This window comes from Porites lutea, chromosome 1, assembly GCF_958299795.1.
Source record: "Porites lutea chromosome 1, jaPorLute2.1, whole genome shotgun sequence".
In the NCBI taxonomy this organism is placed as follows: Eukaryota; Metazoa; Cnidaria; class Anthozoa; order Scleractinia; family Poritidae; genus Porites; species Porites lutea.
Genome location: NC_133201.1, coordinates 10500778 through 10521095, shown reverse-complemented (window position 1 = coordinate 10521095; position 20318 = coordinate 10500778). Strand labels below are relative to the sequence as shown.

Below are 20318 nucleotides of genomic sequence, written 5' to 3'. Positions count from 1 at the left end.
TTTCAGCATCTCATCAACTGAACTTAAAGGGGCTGTGTCACGGCAGTCTAGTTCATTTTGCTTAATTTTGCCAATTGCTCGCCCTCAATCGGTATGGAACTTAAAGTAATCAAGGAAAATACAAGGAAATGACAAAATCAGAGATTCGAGACAAACAAATATGTCTCCTGAGCATTCTTTTTGAAGTTGCAAACAGCAGAGATCAGCTTTGAAAAACTGTTAGGCTGAACAGTTTTCAAAAACCCTAATTTCAATCCGTTTCAGTCTTCTTCAGTTTTGCCCATCCGTGGCATCTGTTGTATCTGTTGTGTTATTTTAACCTTCCTTTAATTTTTTAAGCGGTTATTTTTACGTTTCTCTTAATTTAACGGGCATTTTGTAATTACCTAATTTGGCTGAATTTCGTGACACAGCTCCTTTAAGTGGATCATACCCCTCCCCTAATCCAAAATTTTGCCTTGAAAAACGTCTATGACAGGCAAATACCTGTGAGACCTGTGCTGCCGGGGCGCAGAGGAGTTATAACTGACCTTTAATTTGTATGGTTAGATTCACAGATACATAATCGCCATTGTTTACTATAAAACTGCTAATTCGTATTTAACGCTAAAAACTCAAACTAAATATTCATCCGTTTTTCCGAGTTTTCACTTTCATGAGGTATAGGAAAACAGTAAAAACACATACATTTTTTTAAATTGTGTTTTGAGATAAAAGTACAATATTATAACATGCCCGCGGGTGGCTAAGCTAATCTAGGCGGGTCATGTTTACAGGAAATAAATACAACTTAATATAACTAAAAGTAACAAGAGAACTAAAGAAACTGACAACAATTACTAGAGACTACTGATAAACTAACAGAATTAGGGACTTGCCAGAAATTAGCAGGGGTGAGGGGGGGGGGGGGGGGGTTGGAAACAGAGGGAGGATCACAACTTTTTGAGACTCAGAAAAGGGAGGGGCAATGAAGAATGGGCCGTGAAAGGGGGGAGGGTCATGCAAATATATGCCCGTGATCATGCAGAGGTTCACCCACAGAAGAAAAAAGAAGTTCTTTATTTGGTAAAAAAAAGACCTGGGAGAAATAGGAGAGTCGAGTGATCAGCTGTCAGCATTACAAAGAACAGATTAGAAATATATTTTGAGTTTTCATAGTAGTAACTCACCCTAGTGTATTGAAAGAACTAGATTTTATCATTGATACAAAGGGGGGAGGGTCATGATATTTTAGGCCAAGCTTAAGGGGAGGGTTAGCAAATTTCACTCCCATTGCAGGGATGGGTAACCTCATTTGCGACCCCAAATTTAAAATTCCCACCCCCCCCTCCCCCCTGCTAATTTCTGACAAGTCCCTAACCAATAATAAATGACAACAGTTATGACAAGATACTACCGATACACTAAACGATATTAAAGATTACATACTAACTAAGAGAAAAATAAATTCAACTTAACTTTTTGAACGATTTCTGGGAGATCAATATAACAGTCTTCTGAAGATAGGATTCCAAAAAGTGTTTGTTTTATTTTCCTCTTAAAGGCATTTTTAAAAGTTTTCTTAACGATACAGGCATTTCATTCTATATATTTGTTCCGATTCTAGAAGATAAATTCACTTGAATTGAGAGTCTGGAACTTTGTGTGTAAACACTTACATTTTTAACAATTTTCAGTGCGAACGCAAGCATATCTGACCGTGATCCGCTCCTAGAAAGTCAGTGTTGACGAACTTATTTTATTGAGAAAGCTTATTGGTGCTTGCAAAAAATGGGCCGGTGATAATTTACGGGGACTGAAACTCAGACTAAATTCTATTTCCTCTCGTCTCTTTCGATGACTCTTTCTTATCAGTCGCTCCTGGTGATGCCCAGCCCGCGGCCATTGCCGTAAGCTTTATTGGTAGTAACAGTAAAATTTATTTCGTGCTAGTTAGTCAATGATAGCAACGTTCATATTATCCAATAAATAAGGGCAATCAGTGAATCTGAAATCAGTGTCAAACGTAACTCTTCTGAGGTCTGTGATCTGCTTACTAGATAGCATGCGGTGCTGGGAGGCCTAATCGTCTGAAATACTTTAAACTCAGTTCGGCGTAGGCTGAGAATATTTATTTTATCCTATTAGTTTGGACAGATAGTTAAGTTACATTAAGTAGCAATAAAATCATTAAAAATAGATTAATAAGATGAAATTAAAATAAGTAACCAGCTGGGAAGGTGACTGTGGTAAGGAAATCTCCGAGAAGCCAACGAGCTTTTAAGAAAGTCCTCCGCGACGTCACCGACGGTTTCCCTGCGAAATGACACCAGAGACATGTTTAAAACAATTCAATTCTGATGACGTGCAAATACCCAGATCTGAGCAGTGCTTCTGATAGGTTTAGAAGGTTCAGAATTGGTTCTGATTGGTTCAGTCAAACAGAAGCACTACCCAGTAGGCCAAGGCCAACCGTTTATTAATGTGCCACTTAAGGTGTTTCGATGCAGTTTTCAGAAGCCATACCGATATTTTTCAATCGCCTTAAAAGTAGTTTTTTCCTTGTCCGATCGCTATTAAATTTTCACCAGTAACTGGCTATGGATTGAAAAGTGTGAAAATATAGTTTTAAGTAAAAGCGATACTACTCTGACAACATTAAACAAAAATCTTTGAAATTGATAAAAGCCGAATTTTGTGTGATCTAGACCAGCTACAGAAAATCCAACACTAGGAACTTAAAGTTTGGTGTTCAGCAAATAGCCTCAGTAAGAAGTAAAAAATTCTGTATATAAATATATTTCAAACCTTAAACTTTCAATAGCCGTGATAGATTATTTGATAAAAACGTTATAAATGACTCAAATTATTCTTAAGTAGCGTCAGAATGCTGTTTAATATCATATTTCGATGCTAGGAAATTTTGGTGTATTTTCGTTGTTGCGATGTCAAAAACTAACCCGTGATCTCACCACCTGTCTAACTGCAACTTCATTCAAAATTTGGACTTTTAACTTGTCTCTGAAACGACAAGAACAAATTAATATAAAATCTCTTCACATAATGTTCATAATGTATATAATAATGTCTGAAACTTTCATTAAGATTGATTCACTGGAACACCTTGAAATTTCAAGACAAACCTATCTTACGAACCGGTCAAAAATCACGCGCCACAATATTCAGTGATTTGATGTTATGCTAATTTTTCCAAATTAATGCGGACAATACATATATCCATGACTAGTACATTTCAGTGTGAGTATTGTCAATGGTTTACATTCAAAAGATGCGATAAAGATGCAGTAAAGTGCGCATTATTTTGGAATAATTAGCCTAACGTCAAACATAACAGGTTCGTAGGATAGTTTTGTCTTAAGACGTTGAAGTAAATCAATCTCAATGAAAGCTTCAGACCTTATTATATACACTATGAAGATTATGTGAAGAGATTTTTAAAAAATTCGTTCGAGGCGTTTCAGAGATATACAAAAAAGCGTTTAAGTCCAAATTTCGAATGAAGTTGCACTTAATTATACGGGTGGTGAGAAAACAGGTTAGTTTTGAAGATCGCAAGAACGAAAATACACCAAAATTTACTTGCATCAAAATATGATATCAAGCAGCATTCTGACGCTACTTAAGAATAATTTGAGTCATTTATAACGTTTTCGTTAAATAATCCATCAAGGCTATTGAAAATTTAAGGTTTGAAATATACTGTATTTTCGTTTTAGTCGAATTCAAACATAAAGAATTTTTTACTTCTTACGGAGATTGTTTGTTAAACACCAAACTTTAAGTTCCTAGTGTTCAATTTTCTGTAGCTGGACTAGATCGCACAAAATTAGGCTTTTATCATTTCCAAAGTTTTTTTGTTTATTGTTGTCATAGTAATATCGATTAAACTTAACACCTCATTTTCACAAATTTCAATCCATGGCCAATTACTGGGTACTTATAGCGATCGGACAAGGAAAAAAACACTTTTAAGGCGATTGAAAAATATCGGTATGGCTTCTGAAAAACTGTATTGAAACACCTTATAAGTGTTTGTATTTATCGGTAATCAATAATTGAAAACACAAAAATACAGAAGAAATGAAGAGAAAATACCAACAAAGAGTCTTAAACGTAGAAATGGGTACTTTCACACCCTTGGTCTTTGGCACAAATGGTGGTATGGGTATTGAAAGCCAAGTTTTTCTAAAGAATCTAGCAAACTAACCCTGAAATTTTAAGATCTGATCTGATCTCTCTCTCTCTTTGTCAGAGGGTCAAGAACCCCTTTTAGATATAACAAAGGCACATTAGATGACTTTCATTTGAGCAATTTTATAGCTTTTTTAAAATTTCCTTTCCTTTAACGGTTTCTATATACGGTTTACATAATCTTGGTGAGTGACAGTGTTGAGAATATTATTAATAGTCAATGATGTTGATTTGCGCCTATGACTGACACGTATTTTAACTATACTTGTTTTACACATAGAAAGAAAATTAATCCTTTTTGTTGTTGAGGTGTGCTAAAAAGTGTAATTTACTTGATTAATATAGAATTCTTCTACCGTACAAAAAAATAAATAATAATAATAATTAATAATAAAACAAAAAGTTAAAAAAGCTATTGTTATAAACTAGAAGCCTACAGAAAGTGAGAAAATTTGCGTTTTTTCTCTTTTGTCTGTTTTTATTCTTTCTTTAATTTTCTATTTTTAAACTCTTTTGCAAAAGTTAAGAATAAAAAAAAAATGAGAGTAAAAATGTAGGTCTTTGACGCTATAATTAAGTCCAGCCTTTGGGTGATTTAGAGCAATAATAATAAATAATATATGCTCATATAACTTATCAATAATAAAAGAAAAAGTAATAAAACTTGAAAAAACAAATTACAACAAACAAACAAGAGACCGTTGAGGAAAGTTTGAGATATCATTCCTCGGGTTATTCTCTCCTGCCATGAAGAGAAAGGAAACTATATTTGCCGGTGAAGAAAAGTACATATGGAATCTTAAATAGGCAGTCAGTTCTACGATTCTTAACTTGCTACATTCTCCAATAAACTGTTTTTTCATCGTTGACATTGTCTTTTTAAAGAATTGGATATGCGATCGATTGTTTTGAATCTCTATACTGTGGATGAAATTTAAAACACACCGATAGCGAAGCCTTCCGTTGAATAACCCTACACTGCAGCTAAAAGCTAACGATTATCACTGGTATTGTTACTATTGAGTTGTTATTGAAAATGTTTCCCTCAGTCATGAAAATTTATTAGTTAGACGAAAGAGAACAAAAGAGTGATAGAACGACCCATTTAACAGCTGCCAAATATTGTTTAAAGGTTTCCTAATTGTTAACAGTTTGTTCTTCCAGTTACGATTGACAGCCTAGCATTTCACAAAAATCTGTTTTCTATGATTACCACAGACTATCAGCTACTCTCTAATGATACTATGGGAAGAACCAAGCTAGAAAAGCGCATGCTTTTTAAGCGGAAATAGTGAACGATAGAGTCAGCTAACTATATGTTTGTGCCTTCCTCAGTTACTGAAGGTGTAGTCATTCAGTCTAAAGCAAACACAAGTAATCAAACCAGAGATTCCTTCTTGGATGTATATTTTTCTCTTAGTAATAGGCCGTTGAAACGTTCTTGTGCGAATTTTTGCGTCTGTCCGCAGACGGTAAGGCAGGATGGTGATAAAACCTAGTGATAAACTATCGTCGGAAATCAGATGTTGAAAGTACATAAAACCTCAAGATGGCTGATTCCAAATTTTGGGCGCCCCCGTGGTTTTAAAGAAGCTTAGCTATTACTGCCGACCGGTTATAAGGTCGCTGGGTGACTCACGCCAACGCGGCATTGATTAAGCAAAGCCAATACAGTTTTTAACCATCCCATTTAATCTTTGATTAGTGATAAAAATAGTTACCGTTTATTCGTTTCTATTATTGTGCCGCAATTCCTATTCTGTCGTTAATGTACTTTGTCTACTTCCTTAAGTTACTTAAAGGGTTACTTACCTGCAATTCTATAACTTGTTAATGCGGTTTGCCGTCCACTTTCGATGTTAAAGCTACTCGCGATCGCTATGTACTTTGTTGTCGCAGATTGTTGCTCAAAATATCACCAAAAAAAAAGGATCGGGGTCTTAAGAAAGACTTTAAGTCTGCGCAACCCGAAAAAGTCTTAATAAGTAAAGCCCATGTGGGTTTTGTTAAAAATTCTATCAATACATTAATTAAAAAAACTTTCAAAAGAATTGTTTTAATAACTGCGAATTAAGTTGTTATCAAGGAAACGTCTTCTTTAACGAAGGCCTTTGATGCAAGGGGTAATTATAGGCTCTATCGTAATATGGCGGTGAATTTCTAATAAATCTGCCGGTAACTTGTTATCTCGCCCACCTCGTTATAGATAGGATGATAATCTTTCTTTGGAAGAGTAGATTGAGAGGGAAACACCTTTCGTGGAAACAAAGAAAGCAAAACGAAGGAATAAGGATTAAAAAAAAAAAAAAAAAACAAGGAAAAGAAAGACGTGAAACAAGCTAAATGAAAGTAGAACTTACCAGCCGATAGTTTGCAAGCAAAAGCGAGGTGATAACTGTGTGTAAACTGTTAACGACCAATTTGAATTTCCTCTTAACAAGTCACGCCGCACTAGCGAAAAACCGACTTAGAAGTTAATTCCTGTTATTGACTTTCTTTCAATTTTCAAGAAGGGAAGTTAATTTCCGCGTGCGTCATTGTCCGATTAATTACAAATTAAGTGACCTAAATATGTTATACACTTTTCTTATATAAGGTAGTTTTAAAAGCAACCTAACGGCAGATTATTTTTACGACGGGTGCTTAAAGAAACCTAACCAGGTCTTTCAATTGCTAGAGGCTGTCCGCTCAAAACTATGACAACTTCAACTTTAAAAATATGTGTATATTGCCTTTTCGTCATTGTTGTGTTAAATTCTTTAAGTTGTGTTGTCTCTGAAGAAAAATCAAGCCTAAGACATCGTCGTTTACGCCGAGAATGGAGACCATTGTGTTTGTATACAAGATGTTCTAAACCCAGAAGAAGATCCAGTCAAAACAAGAAACAAATACGAAAGGTACAAAATAATAGAACCTTTTCTATGATAGGCATGCTCTGTTCAATTGCTTTTGATATTTAGTAGTGGCTGTTTTAGAAAGCAATTCACTTTACCCTTCGGATTATCTTACCATAGCCTCGGGGTCTTAACTAAGTCAGCCTTTAAACTAAGTTTTTTTTACGCGATCTGAACAGTTTTATTCCCAAGTTTTCTTTGACATGAAGGAAAAGGCGCAATTTACTTCCGAGAGAAAAAAAGATATATATTTGTAGATATGTTTAACTGATCCTTCATATGGCATAAAGCTTTAAGCGAAACACACACAAAAAAATAAGACAAACTAATCGATTTCGCAAAAAATTGACAGCTCGACTACGCGCCACAGTACTGCTGATAGGAATTAGAAAACGGTCGGAAAGTTTGTCTTCGACGATAAGAAATGGAATAAAACCATGGAAAAAAGAGTGTTTCGAACGTCTTTGTCTGCTATCAAGCTGCTAATGGTATGCTAATATGCGTGTTATATTTTTATATAACGTCATTAAGAAATGAGCCGTGAGCAAATTTAGCTTTTGCTGCTGGCAGATTACTCCCGCCCGCCTTTTACAGTCAAAGTCTGCTTAGCAGCTCCAAAAAGCTTGGGTTTGCAGTAATATTTGTGCCCTTTCCTGATTTGTTAGATTTCTTTTGATCCTTTTATTATATGGCTACAATAGTACGCGCGCTCTGATTGGCTGTTTTCTTTCGACTGAGCATCATTTTCTTGTAATTACCTGGCATTACTAACTGGGTGTCCAAGGCATATCCGAGCTGTGTTTAACGTGATAATGGACATCCTTATGTATGTCCATGTTATGGTCAATTGACAGCTGTTAAGAATGGCACCTGCTGACCAGTGTCACCTAACTGTATCGCTGGCTCAAGTGTACAACTCAATCAGAGGTGACGAGGTGACTTTTTTTAAGTTATCCGCTGGCCAATTGTTTGTTTTAATTGATCGCAGGCTCGGGTTCATGATGAAAAGGCCAATAATAAATAACTTTTTAACCTTGTCTGTTCGGTCATTACAGGGAATTCTCAGACCTCGGCCTTGATATAATACATCAAGGCCTGGGTCTGAGATTTCCTTGTAATAAACGAACAGACGAGGTTATTAAGAAATATGTAATTGGAACCTTATTAACTTTCACGTATCCCATCATGTCATGTTCTGCAATGATGGAAATACAATTTCGACCTATCGATATCGTGCAATACAAAGAAATTTGCTTTGCACTTCAAGGGTCCTCAAGAGATCATCAAGATGGTTGTGTATGATTCGTCTATTTAATGAGTGAATGTTAAGGGTTAGTAGTGTTGTATTACAGAAAAGAGTCTCGAAACTGAGAGTGTCACTGGCGAAAGGGCATATAAACGATTAATCGCTTTCACCGTAATCTTAACGTCATAGGCCAAACGCCACTTGCACATCTCTCATAATGCACCTTATTTGAACCCCCCAAATTTTGCATAACCTTTAATTTGTTTTCCATTTCTCCAGGGTATTACAGCTCTCCCAACAGAAATTGAAAACAATGTTTATTCAAAATTTTTGGGGGAAAATAAGGTGCTGTATGGGAGATGTGCAAGTGGCGTATTTCCAAGTCGCTCCGGTAAAGCCTCCGTTTCATAGCGAGGCCATGTGCAAAGCCATTGATATGGAAATGATCTTTGAATTATCATACAAATGAAACTCAATTACATGAGAAAGGTTTTGCATTCAGGCTCGTCTTGAAAGTGAGAGTTTTCAAGGCTGGTCAGCTGTCATCAAAAAGTGGTCTCTTTCAAACTGGTTTTTCAACTTTTAATCGTTTGTTTTTCCAACAATCGTCTGTTTTGGATTTTTGATGTTACCGTTTTCTTTTGCGCGAAAATGCCACTACCACTACAACTACCACTGCCACTGCCACTGCCACTGCCACCACCACTGCCACTGCCGCTACCCCTGCCACCACCACTACCACTACTACTTCTACTACTGCTGCTGCTGCTGCTACTACTACTTATTGAATAATTAACTAACAGGACGCCTAAAATAGGCGTGTATTGGGCTCTATTGGTCAAATATTTTCCATGCCAAGCGTATGGGTACTATTCTGAGAAATACAGAGAGATGCAGCTCTAGATGCATGGTAGATCAATTTGAATATTGAGACGCGTTTGATTGACCTTATTCCAAAATAGGAATACGTAGGTAAAAAAATGTTCGGCCTTCAACAAGGCCGTAGTTAAGTTTTTATAACGGGGAAAATTTTCAAATTTGGAGGCTCCGAAACGTTGTTTTAAGCACTTGTCATGAGATATGTCTCCGAAAAATCGACCTCAAATCATAAAAATGGCAAACAATTGCAAGTCACTTTAATCAAAATAACTGTTGATGATGATGAAACTTTGTTAAGGTGTCCAAAGAAGACTCCTAGCTTAGGTTAAAAACCTATGCTAATTAGAGGACACAAAATAAATAAATATCAATTAAAGTAAAAAATATTTACATATAAGCGCAGGTATAAAAAAAATAATGACATTAACAATATTTACAGTATGACAAATGTGTCTATGAATTGCAGAGATGACAACACTTGCATCCATTAGCCATTAGTGTAACTATATCTTATCTACGTATTTTGTTTTTGAAACATTTTAAGGTGGTAACTTCTCTCAAGTCTGGGGATAATTTTCCCCAGAGATTGGGCCCCAAGTGGCGGAGGGAGTGCTTGCCATATGTTACCGTGTTGTACCTGGCAGTGGAGAAATCAGACTGCCTTAAGTTATACTTGGATCTATGCTTAATAAAAATGTCACTGATATAGGGGGACATTCCACAGGATTGATTTGTCTGGTTCAGCAGGTCCAGGGGTGGGGGGGGGGGGGGGGGGGGGGGGAGGGAGGGAGCCGGCTACCCCCTTGTTTCCCCGCTAGCTATGGCTCTGTTAAATCATACTCGTGATTAAATAAACCAGGCCTCCGCAATGAGTTCGTTCTATTTTGTCTCATCACACTCGATCGTATGATTTGGACTCCAATGAGTCTTTTTACCTTTATGAATAGGGCAACGCTTAATGACTAATAACCTTTTTTCTATAAACGAATACATCATGTGAGTATTATTATTATTATTATTATTATAATCATAACTATAACAAAATTCTTAAATCTGATTGGCTATCAACTGCCCTGATTTCAGCCTTAATAGGACACTTAAACAGGACAGTATGCGTCATGCCTAAGTAGTTGGACAGTACACGCCATCACGCGCGCGCTTAAATGGCTTCTTTCTTCACTGCTACCAAAAAAAACCTCGGTATTTCTTGTGTTTTGATTAAAAAAAAAAAGAGCCTAATATATCACAAATTTTGTTAAAGTTATGATTAATTGGTAACAGAACTTCGTGACGTCCAATTCGGTCTGTAATCATACTCGTGATTAAACAAATCGGACTCCCGCTACGCGGTCGTCCGATTTTGTTAATCACTCGTATGATTACAGATCGAATTGGACTCCACTCAGTCCTGTTACCATTACTTATTATTATTACTATTATTATTGAAAATCTCCAGGAAAATCTTGTTCCATTGTTCACCTACCTTTGCTTTCACCTAATCCTAAGATCCTAAAAGCTTTCCTAAAAACTCTTCCCACCAAAATGAAGCCTACTAAATGCCCAGCAGGAGAAAAAAAAATGAGGCAAGAAAAGCGAAAAAAGAAGGGAGGAGGGAAAGCGAAAAGTAAAAGTCAAGACTGCTGTGTCACTTTTAAACCCCAAAACTCGAAAAATCTCGAAATTTTGCTTTCTGCGCATGCCCGAACTTCGCAAGCTCATATTTTGCATCTGGATCAGAAGGCCGCGAAGTGTACGACCTGTAAACCGGTTTGTGGTAAGTTTTAGCTCTTTATAGCACGACAGTGACCAGAAAATCACTCAACTAGCTTCAAAACGCGTTTTTCGGCAAAATCTCCAGGAGCGAATGGGTTAACAATTTATGAATGAGGCTGAGTATCTCATGAAGAATTATGGAGATCGTGGAGGGTGTTATCGGTCGAGGCCGTAGGCTGAGGCGGATAACACCCTCCGAGATCTCTATAACTCTTCATATTAGACGAAAGCCGAATTCAATTTCTGTTTTATTATTCATTCAAAATAATTCCTAGTTTAAAAAGATGGCTAAAACAGGCTTACCTGCATCCATGTTAAGTTTATCTTCGATAGTTTACGTTTAGGTTTGTCCAGCTCCGCAAATATTCTCCAAATAGCAGACGTCGCCCTCCGAGTTGTCTTCTTGCTGTTTTTGCTATGTTTTTAGCCATTATTTCGGCTAGTTCCAGCTGTAGTTCTTACTCTTGAAACGAGTGAAGTGTCCACCATTTCAGTTTTTACAACGAAAACAACTCAATCTCGTCCCCAGGTCATCTCGGTGAACGGTGCATTAACCTGTAGAAGGCTGCATTTTTGACGTCATTTCCTCGTTAAACACAAAATTTTTCCAAATTTGGTCATCAGTAACTGGTTATGGTGAATTATGCGTGTGCTTTTAGCCAATCAGAATTGGGGAAATATTTTGAATGAATAATAGTGTAAATTAAAAGATCTTTTATCTAGTTATTTATAATTATTCCACAGTCCTTGCAGCAACAACAACAACACAACAACAAAACATGAATTACAGACACAGAACTTACTGGAACTGAGGATTTTCTTATTCGTTTTTAATACCAGGCCTCTCGCAAATGATCGAAGAACAATGCAAGAATATGTGTATATATTTTTTTCACTAAGCCAATTTATTGTATCATGTCAAGCAGGCATCTATTTTTGTGCGCGGAGTTGAACTTTGTGTTTGATTCAATTTTGCCATTGGGTTCTATTTTTTTTAAAATATTTAATATTTTTCAAACCAATTTATTGAGATTTACCTTAGCACCCAATTAAAGGAAACTAAGTAAACATTAAAAAAGCGATAACTTAATTAGCCACTTCTTATACCTGTACATGGCTGTCCATTGTCGTCTCCAGAGTTCGCCGTTGCTTTTGGTCACGTGGTCGGTCACAAATTAAGCCAAGTGGCTCTGGGGATGAGAATGATGGCTGTCAAGATCTGACTCGCCTCGCTGCTAGATGAAGCTATGTTCACAATCTACCGGATAACTTATCGTTTCGATAGGAAAAGCTATCCCGTTTAGTACGACATCCATCCAATATGCGACTCTCAAATTTAGAGATCGGCGCGGAGCAGCTTTGCTCCCTTACAGAATTCACTGAAATCAGAAATCAATGTTCTTATGTATCGGAGCAGAAGCACTTAATCCGGTATCATGGTTTGCGTGCCGGTTTAAAACCAGTTCGGTATAGTGTAAAAATAGCCTGAATCAGAGCCACCCTTACTGTTTTTTGAAAGTGAGAAAATAAAATGCTGAATAGGGAAATTGCGACATGTATCATGCGCTCTTCGATGCATTTTTTTTTTTGACACAATGGTAGGATCTGACAATATCAAAAATAGGCGCATTTGGGAGGAATTAAGTCCTTTACATTTATGCTTCATCAATTATCAATGACACCCAATTATTCAAGAAAACGTTAAAGGCAGGACGATAATTACTACAGTTTGAATCACACTTTAATGAACCCTGCTCAAAATTTATTTATTAATAAACTCTAAATGGATGGAAGCTTAGTTTTTATTGCTTCTTATATTGTGGTGAACTGCTCCGTCGTGACGCATTCATATTAATTTTGTTAAATATTCTCAAAACAGGTAAAAGAGTTACCGACAGTAACTTGCCAGAACAGTATTGGATTCAATTGCTTCGTTTTCAATTTGTTAACTATAAACAGCTGTCGTTTACACGGTGGAGGCTATTTGTCGGTACATATTTTAACATTAACTCAAATCTTCGCTAAAAAAAAAAAAAAAAAAAAAAACTCAGTAAAAGGAAAGAATGACAAAATTTAAGTCTTTTTTTTAGAAATGCATCTTTTGAATGAGAGCGATGGATTTTGAATCAAGAGAAATGATGTAGGCATAAGTCTTTGAGAACAAAAAATCAATCCAATTTCAAACCGTCGCCCTGTTGGCGTCAAAGCGAACTGAATTTATTGCGTACCTAATAACCTTTAAGTGCCCATATTAAATAAATCGCACAGCACGGAGTACCTGTTTGTCAAGTGGGACGGCGTGGCGCTCATTAAGTTTTGATAAAAATTTAAAGCTTTTTTCACTGTCAGTCAAAAATGAAACATTTATTGTAATTTTTAACCGAACACCGGAGAAGTCAACCGCGTTCCTAGCGACGGAGCTATTTTTAATATTTTGTTGTTATCGATGAATTGCTTTAACTCTACACCAACGCTAATCAACAGAGCTGTCTGCGAACGTCTGCGTAAACCCTTTTATTTTAGGTTATTTTAACGCATATGTCAATGTCAATTAATAACAAGCATTCTGAAAGAGTTGGCGGACTTAGCAAATCAAATCTAATTTATGCGTAGCTTTAAGTAAATAAAAAGCATACCTATTCAAAAAGTTCTATCAACCGCTTCATCACTCAGAATCCCAGCTTTCGGACCAGCGATCTCTCTGATCAAAAGATGAACAACTTTGCTCAAGCAAACAGTCTTTGCTTTTCAATTTTTTTTCTCGCTACAATAATTTTTTCCGCCGTTGTTACGAAACCAAGATATTATCAACGGAATGACTTGAAAAGTGTTGGAACTGGGAACGTTGAAGATGTATCACAAGAGCGACGCGCAGCTTCTCCTGGCTGGCCAAAATATTTTTGCCATCACGGAAAGTGTGTCTCAAGAAGTGGCAAGCGAGGAATGAAAAGGGTAAGGTTTATACAGGGGTTTACGGTACAAATTTCAGATCTCGAATAACCATGTGAAAAACAGGAAAAAAATCCAGATATTTCTCACAATCCTGATCTGAACTAATTGTTTTACCTGCTCGACAGGCTTTATCTGGTCTTATCAAATGGTAACTACTTGTCGTCTAGTATCCATTTAGTTTAAAAGTTTTTTTTTCTTTTAGCAAAGGTTCAGATAACGCAAATAAGCTAGCTAAGGTTCCTTCTACGAGGAACTTTCAACATCTGCTCACAAAGATTGGTCGTGTGACTCGTTTAATTGAAAAAAAAAAGAAAAGGGTTTTTGGTGTTTAAATTTCAGCTCCATAAATGAAATTACTAAGGAAATAATTTCTCGTTTGTGAATCTATAAAGCTGTAGGAAACTAAACCGTTGGAATTTAGGGTGTTTACTTTTCCTGCTTATTTCCTTCGCGTTCTGTTTACCCAAAGTTTCAAAGCACCTTGGCAGATTAGCTAATTGCTTGTCGAATGTTGATTTGAATTAAAACCTGAAATGTGTTTTGCAAGCGTTAACGAATCTTTTAACTTGTCTTAATTTAACGCTACAATAAAGTAAAAATGAAAACCTGGCTTACGGAAAATGGCAGATAGTACTAATTTTAGCTTTTAACTCATGAGTTAATTAAAAACATTTTTGGAGTTGATTTTGCATCAAGTTTCCGTTTATTTACTGAAGTCAGCTTGTTTTTAGCGGTTCTTTATTTACTTAATAGATGATTTTAATGCCGAATTGCCAGTTTATCAACCTCTAGTAAAAGCTTGTCAAAGAGTCTCCAAAGCTGATGCTTTGTTTTTCTCTTCGGAGGGAAAAAAATGTTGATTTTTGCTTTTGGTTGAAATATCGTTGTGAGAAATTTCAAAGGCAATATCTTGGGAGACAACCGGACCGACCAGAAAGACATCTTTACCGTAGATGGACGGAAACTATGGTAACTTTTCAGTGGGCTGTCTACATTTTTTTTTTTCACTTCTTTTGCAATTCTCTCCTCTTTTTTTCTTTAATAATTATTCACGGTTATTTTTGACCCGACTACGCAGACTGGTAAAAGGGGCCTATCATTTTTTCTCAACTGAATTGTTACCCTTTCCGAAAAAAAAAAAAAAAAAAACATCAGATGCATGTTTCGATCGATTTCCTGCAAATTCAGTTAAATGGAAAGCATCCTCAGTTTTGAACGCCTAGTCGAATTGGCCAGGTGGATTAATTTTGAACTTCAAAGAAAAAAGAATATACCTTACGCTTTTTTCTTTTAACCCCATAAGTAGGCGAGGACACGAAGCTATAAATGGAAAATGGATAAACAAACAAATAAAGAAATAAATAAATAGATAAGTCAATAAATAATAAAAAGGTGGATGTTGAACTGTCGACTACTGACTGTCGACGCATTTTGTTATCTTTGTGGTTGTTGCTGTTGTTTGTCTCTCTGCAATGTAGTTATATTATTAATCTTTTGCGCACCAAAAGGGTCGATATTTTTTGAAACCGCGTTTTTGTTTCCATGAATCGAACTTCCGTTTTCACTAAACCGGTGAATCCGCTCACCGAGCCTGCTCTTTTTGAAACCGCTCTCCTGTAGAGCGGCTCAAGACCCTCTCCTCACTAATTTGGGTATAATTATATATGCCCTTCCTAAAGTGTCCGGATTCGTTATATCAGTTAACATTATCATACTGTGCAATGATTTTATCTATTCCCACGGACACTTAAGGTGGCTCAGTGGAGTTTTCCAGGGTTAATACCTCTAAAATTTGATCATTAACCCCGTCGCCATATGTAAACAAAGATTTACAGAAAACGACCCACAGCTGTATTGATTTAATATCGAAATTTATTATCAGGGACCTTAAATATCGACAACGAAACGGACGACGACGACGCTTTGCAGCCGAGGCAGACTCGGCCAAGGGTTTCGTTTCGGCGGGGAAACGTACGAAGTTTAAGCAGTGCAGCTTCCCAGACAGAAGACGACATTTTCTTTGCGAAGAACTTTGTCTTGTTACAGTCTTGTCATGGCCTTCAAAGACCTCCGTAATTTGCATCTTTAAAGCTATCACGATGGTTTAATCGACGATGGCGAATTTATTGTTCTTTACGACCTGTATTATTCGATTCTGGAGGCTTTCTCTCCGTCGCGCATTTTTTGTTTTTGTTTTGAAGCTCTTGACTTGCAATTACTCTAAATTTCGGCTGCTGAAGAGAATTCAGTGCTGCTGCAATTTTCTCCCATATTTGTCCTCTCTCAAGGCTTCTCATAACCACATCATCTTCCGGAGTCCACTGGAAGTAGTTGCTTTTACTAGTGGCTAAAAAGCAACATGGGAAATTAATTTTAGTATGAAAAAATGAACATTTATTCAATAATGCAACCTAAAATGCACGAGTAAACATAGACCGTCAGGGAACGAACATCATCTAATCTGACAGGCTCGGAAGATAGCAGAGGAAAGCTTACTTGTCTTTCCGACTTGTTCCGCCATCACTCGGGTTTTCAGACAAACTGAACCTGGAAAAAAAAAAAATAATAATAATAATGAAAAAATTTTAGTTAGCACGCGAAAAAATCGACAAAGTCCTTAACAATTGGATTCTGCTGATCCACAAAGAATATATTTCTACTTTGTACTGAATCACCACAGGGGGGAAGAGTGATTTTCACGCAAAAAGTATAGTTTTATACTTACGTTTTAGCGACATCGACAAACCTCCCTAAATTTCTTCGGCGAAGGCTGGATGACGTTTTGACAAGCTTAAGCATGCCCAGGAGGTTCTCGCGGGAAAATTTCACATCTGTTCGGCGTCGTCGTCCCATTACGTCGTCGATGCTTAAGGTCCCTATTAATGTGACAATGACATCGAAGTTGCCATAGTAACGAATAACGTAAGAACCTATTTACGTACTTCTCGGCACTGGGTAGTTGGCTGGCCCGATCATTTCCGTAGGTTCGGTCGGTTAGTCCAAACTTTCCTTTCCCTTTTCGCAAAATTGTTGTCCCCAGTACTGATCTTCTGAATCCTGCTTTCATAACCAAACGCGCGGTGGCTTGAGTTTGGTCTGTACAACCGGAATTTACCGTTCCGTAGGGCACGCGAAATTTTAGACCAGCATTTTTGTTGAATGAAAAGCGCCCTTTATCTCAACAGATCCAGGCTAAGTTTGCAAATGACGTTCAAAATCTGGAAGAGCCTGTGCTGCAAGATCTGGACATTCTACCTGTCAAAACAAGGAAGACGACCCTGAAAGGAAGGAGAAACTCAAGAGTCTGAAAACCAACTGGGACCCAAAAGGCGGTATGTTCTTATTTCATTTAAACTCTGCAAGGATATTTCTTGAAAGAAAAAAACAAAAAAAAAAATAACAACAACAACAAATAAACAAAGAAACAAAAGAAAAACATAATCAAGTTTGACAACAGCAGTTATACTGATACATACACACATATACCTGGATTTTTAAAAACCGGGTTTAAGCAAAAAAAAAAAAAAAAAGAAAATTCATTTTACTACTTGGCAATTTAACACAATAAAAAGTCCTTCAAAGGTCGATTAAAAGCCTTTATCTGACGCCGGGAAGTTAGTGGTCCCTAGAAGTATTTCAATGAGTCCAAATTTAAAATGATGCAAATTTTAATTTAGAACATTTATTCAGTAATCTGCAGACTCCGTGATGTTTCAAACTGGTGTCATTTCAGTCTAGAAATTCTTAAGTTGAGTGAAATGCAGCCCAAACGTACCTGGTTAGGGCTTACATAACAACTAAAATAGTTATTAAAACACTACTTTTTTCTTGGTACGACGAATGACAGGATTCCGGATAGAATAGCCAACAAATTGGTTGAAAGATAGTACAAAAATTATCACCTTCTTATCTACAAAAACCGGCCTATGGTTCAAAGCCAAGAGCCTACTGAAAGTAGACCTAAATCCGATTTTCGTTAGTCGAGCATTGGTTTTCCAAGGCACAATCAGCTAAGCTAAACACCGACGGAACGCTTTTATGGCTGGCACAGAATATTTTGGTAGCTTTTGGTGCAACAGCTCAGCCACGCGACCACATACCTGAGGTCAACACCATCGGTTAATCACCCAATCACACACTTTCGCAGCACCGATAAGACTATCCACAACGACGTATGATCTTCTCACGTTTAACACAAGCGAAATATCATCATGTAACACGGAAAAAATAAACCTATAGGCAGAAAAACACCTCTAGACTTTTCTCTTACGGTCGTCTTTTCCATTCCCGGATGTACAGTCACAAGGTCGGCAGACCAGCATAGTCTTGGCCCGGGTCAAAGTTCTCCTGCAATTTTGCTCTCGCCTAATAGATTTGACTTCTAGAAGCCTGCTTCCGAGGCCAAAGACTTAGTGGTCACCTTAGAAAAGCGAACAATATCGTACCTTTCGGTCTTAGCCTGGATCAGAGTGATTGATCCATTTAGCCAAATGAAACGAGACTACAATACGATATTGGTCGATGCAGACTCTGCGAATCGTATTAACTTTGTCCCATCTCAGAGCTTTACATGATACTCTCCGGGAAACTTTTCTTAAGGTGACAGATAACGAAATATAAAACGCTAAGCGGCACGGACAGTAGCTTTAACGGTCATTTGAGTTGGACAGAGAATTCTGGGTACACAGTAACTTTTAGAACTAGAAGCGCTTTTCGTAAATTTCAAGTTGATTTTAGGTATTAACTAAAAGATTTAAATTTTTGCCCTTTTTTTGTGTTCTCAAAGGAAATATCATTCTCGCCCCTAAAACGATTTTTACCTTGTGGTTCGTCAGAAACCCACTATCGTGTCACAATTTCCGTATTGGCTTTTATTTTTTATGTATTTTTCGTTTTGAATTGTCACAATCTTAGTATTTTACGATCTCATGCTTAGTTAGATTTTAATATTTGAGGCTGTTTGTACATACTATAGACCAAGAGTTGCTTAGCCGTTAAGTTTTAAGCAGAATCGCTAGTATTGAATTAAACTGACGAGGAATAAATATATTGTTCAAGAAATATAAATAATTGGTCTTCCATAATTGTGTCCGTATTTACCGCAGGCAAACGGCACTCACGTGCGACCATAAGGTTAGGAGGCCGCGCCTGTGAATTGCTTTGTCTCCTTTCACTTGACCAAAGTGGCTAAGCAGCGACTTATGACCGCTGTTTTGAAAGAGGACTCGCGTTCGTCGGGCAAAACATTAACCTTAACATCCCTTTAAAGTTCTATATATACTTTTTCATCTGTAATGTATTTTTAATTGTTTATTCAAATTTACCATCCACAAGATTTGCCGTAAGTCACTACTTTGGCAATATTTAATTATGATCTTATTTTATTCTTTTTTCTTTTCCTTTGTTTTCTTTTAGGGAAAGAACTTACTGCGAATGAAAACGGTTTAATTAGTAAAAAATTTGCAAAATCTATAGATAGAAACTAGGATATACATAACCTGTTAATAACTTTCGGTCGAGTACAATTCAGCGGAAATGCGTTTCTCTACCTCAATAAGCATCAGCCTTTCCCTGATATACAGCTAAATCAAAAAATGTTGCTTTGGTAATTGGTCATTGGTAATTGGGCATTTGGGCATATGAAACAATGGAATGATTTACTCGAGTGACCACCGAACAATAGCTTCCCAATGCGCAATTCCCAAAGCCCAAACCAACCTTTATTGAATCAACAATAAACTGTTCTAGTGTGCCACGTAGTTCATGACAGATCATCTGCAGAGACGTCCTTTTTTCAATAAATGTCTTAAAATTTACAACGAGTGTCTTATTTTATTATTTCATTTTTTTTTTGCATTATTTTAATTTCCCTAATTTCCCTGGCATTCCCTGGGTGATTACTGGCTTTGCCGAAGCCATAAGTTATAATTCATAGCCTACAGATTTCGACTGCAATTTTTCTCGCACTGCCTCATAAGACAGGTAAAATATCTCATACACTGGGTTAACTTCTAAGACGCACGTACGCGAATGTCTCATTCAGCAATTTTCCCTCGCCTACGCATAGTGAGTAGCGGATACTAACCATAAAAAGGCGAAAAAGATCACTGAAGATGAAATCAACGGTGCTGCAGTTTGTATTGGGTGAACTCTATTAAAAATAATTATGGTCTACCAGAGCTCACGAACACGAATCACGAACTGATTTTCTGCCTAGACGATAAAACGTCGGCACCTGGAGTTTTCTGTAGCTGTTCGTTTATCCTTCGCGCACATTTTGAGACAAGTTTAGTGATAGTCAGTTACTATAGTTACGAAATATGACGTCATAAGTGGCAGCTGGTGAAGCCTTTTGTGAGTGAAAATGCATGTTTTTTCAACTT

At 36.9% G+C, this 20318-nt stretch overlaps 1 long non-coding RNA gene across 1 annotated transcript; it reads left to right on the top strand.

Moving 5' to 3' along the window:
• Positions 1–13614: 13614 nt before the first annotated feature.
• LOC140935066 (uncharacterized) lies at positions 13615–19754 on the top strand. The gene is made up of 3 exons (XR_012165164.1): positions 13615–13935; positions 17121–17267; positions 19351–19754. It is a non-coding gene; the product is annotated as an uncharacterized lncRNA (long non-coding RNA).
• Positions 19755–20318: the final 564 nt, after the last annotated feature.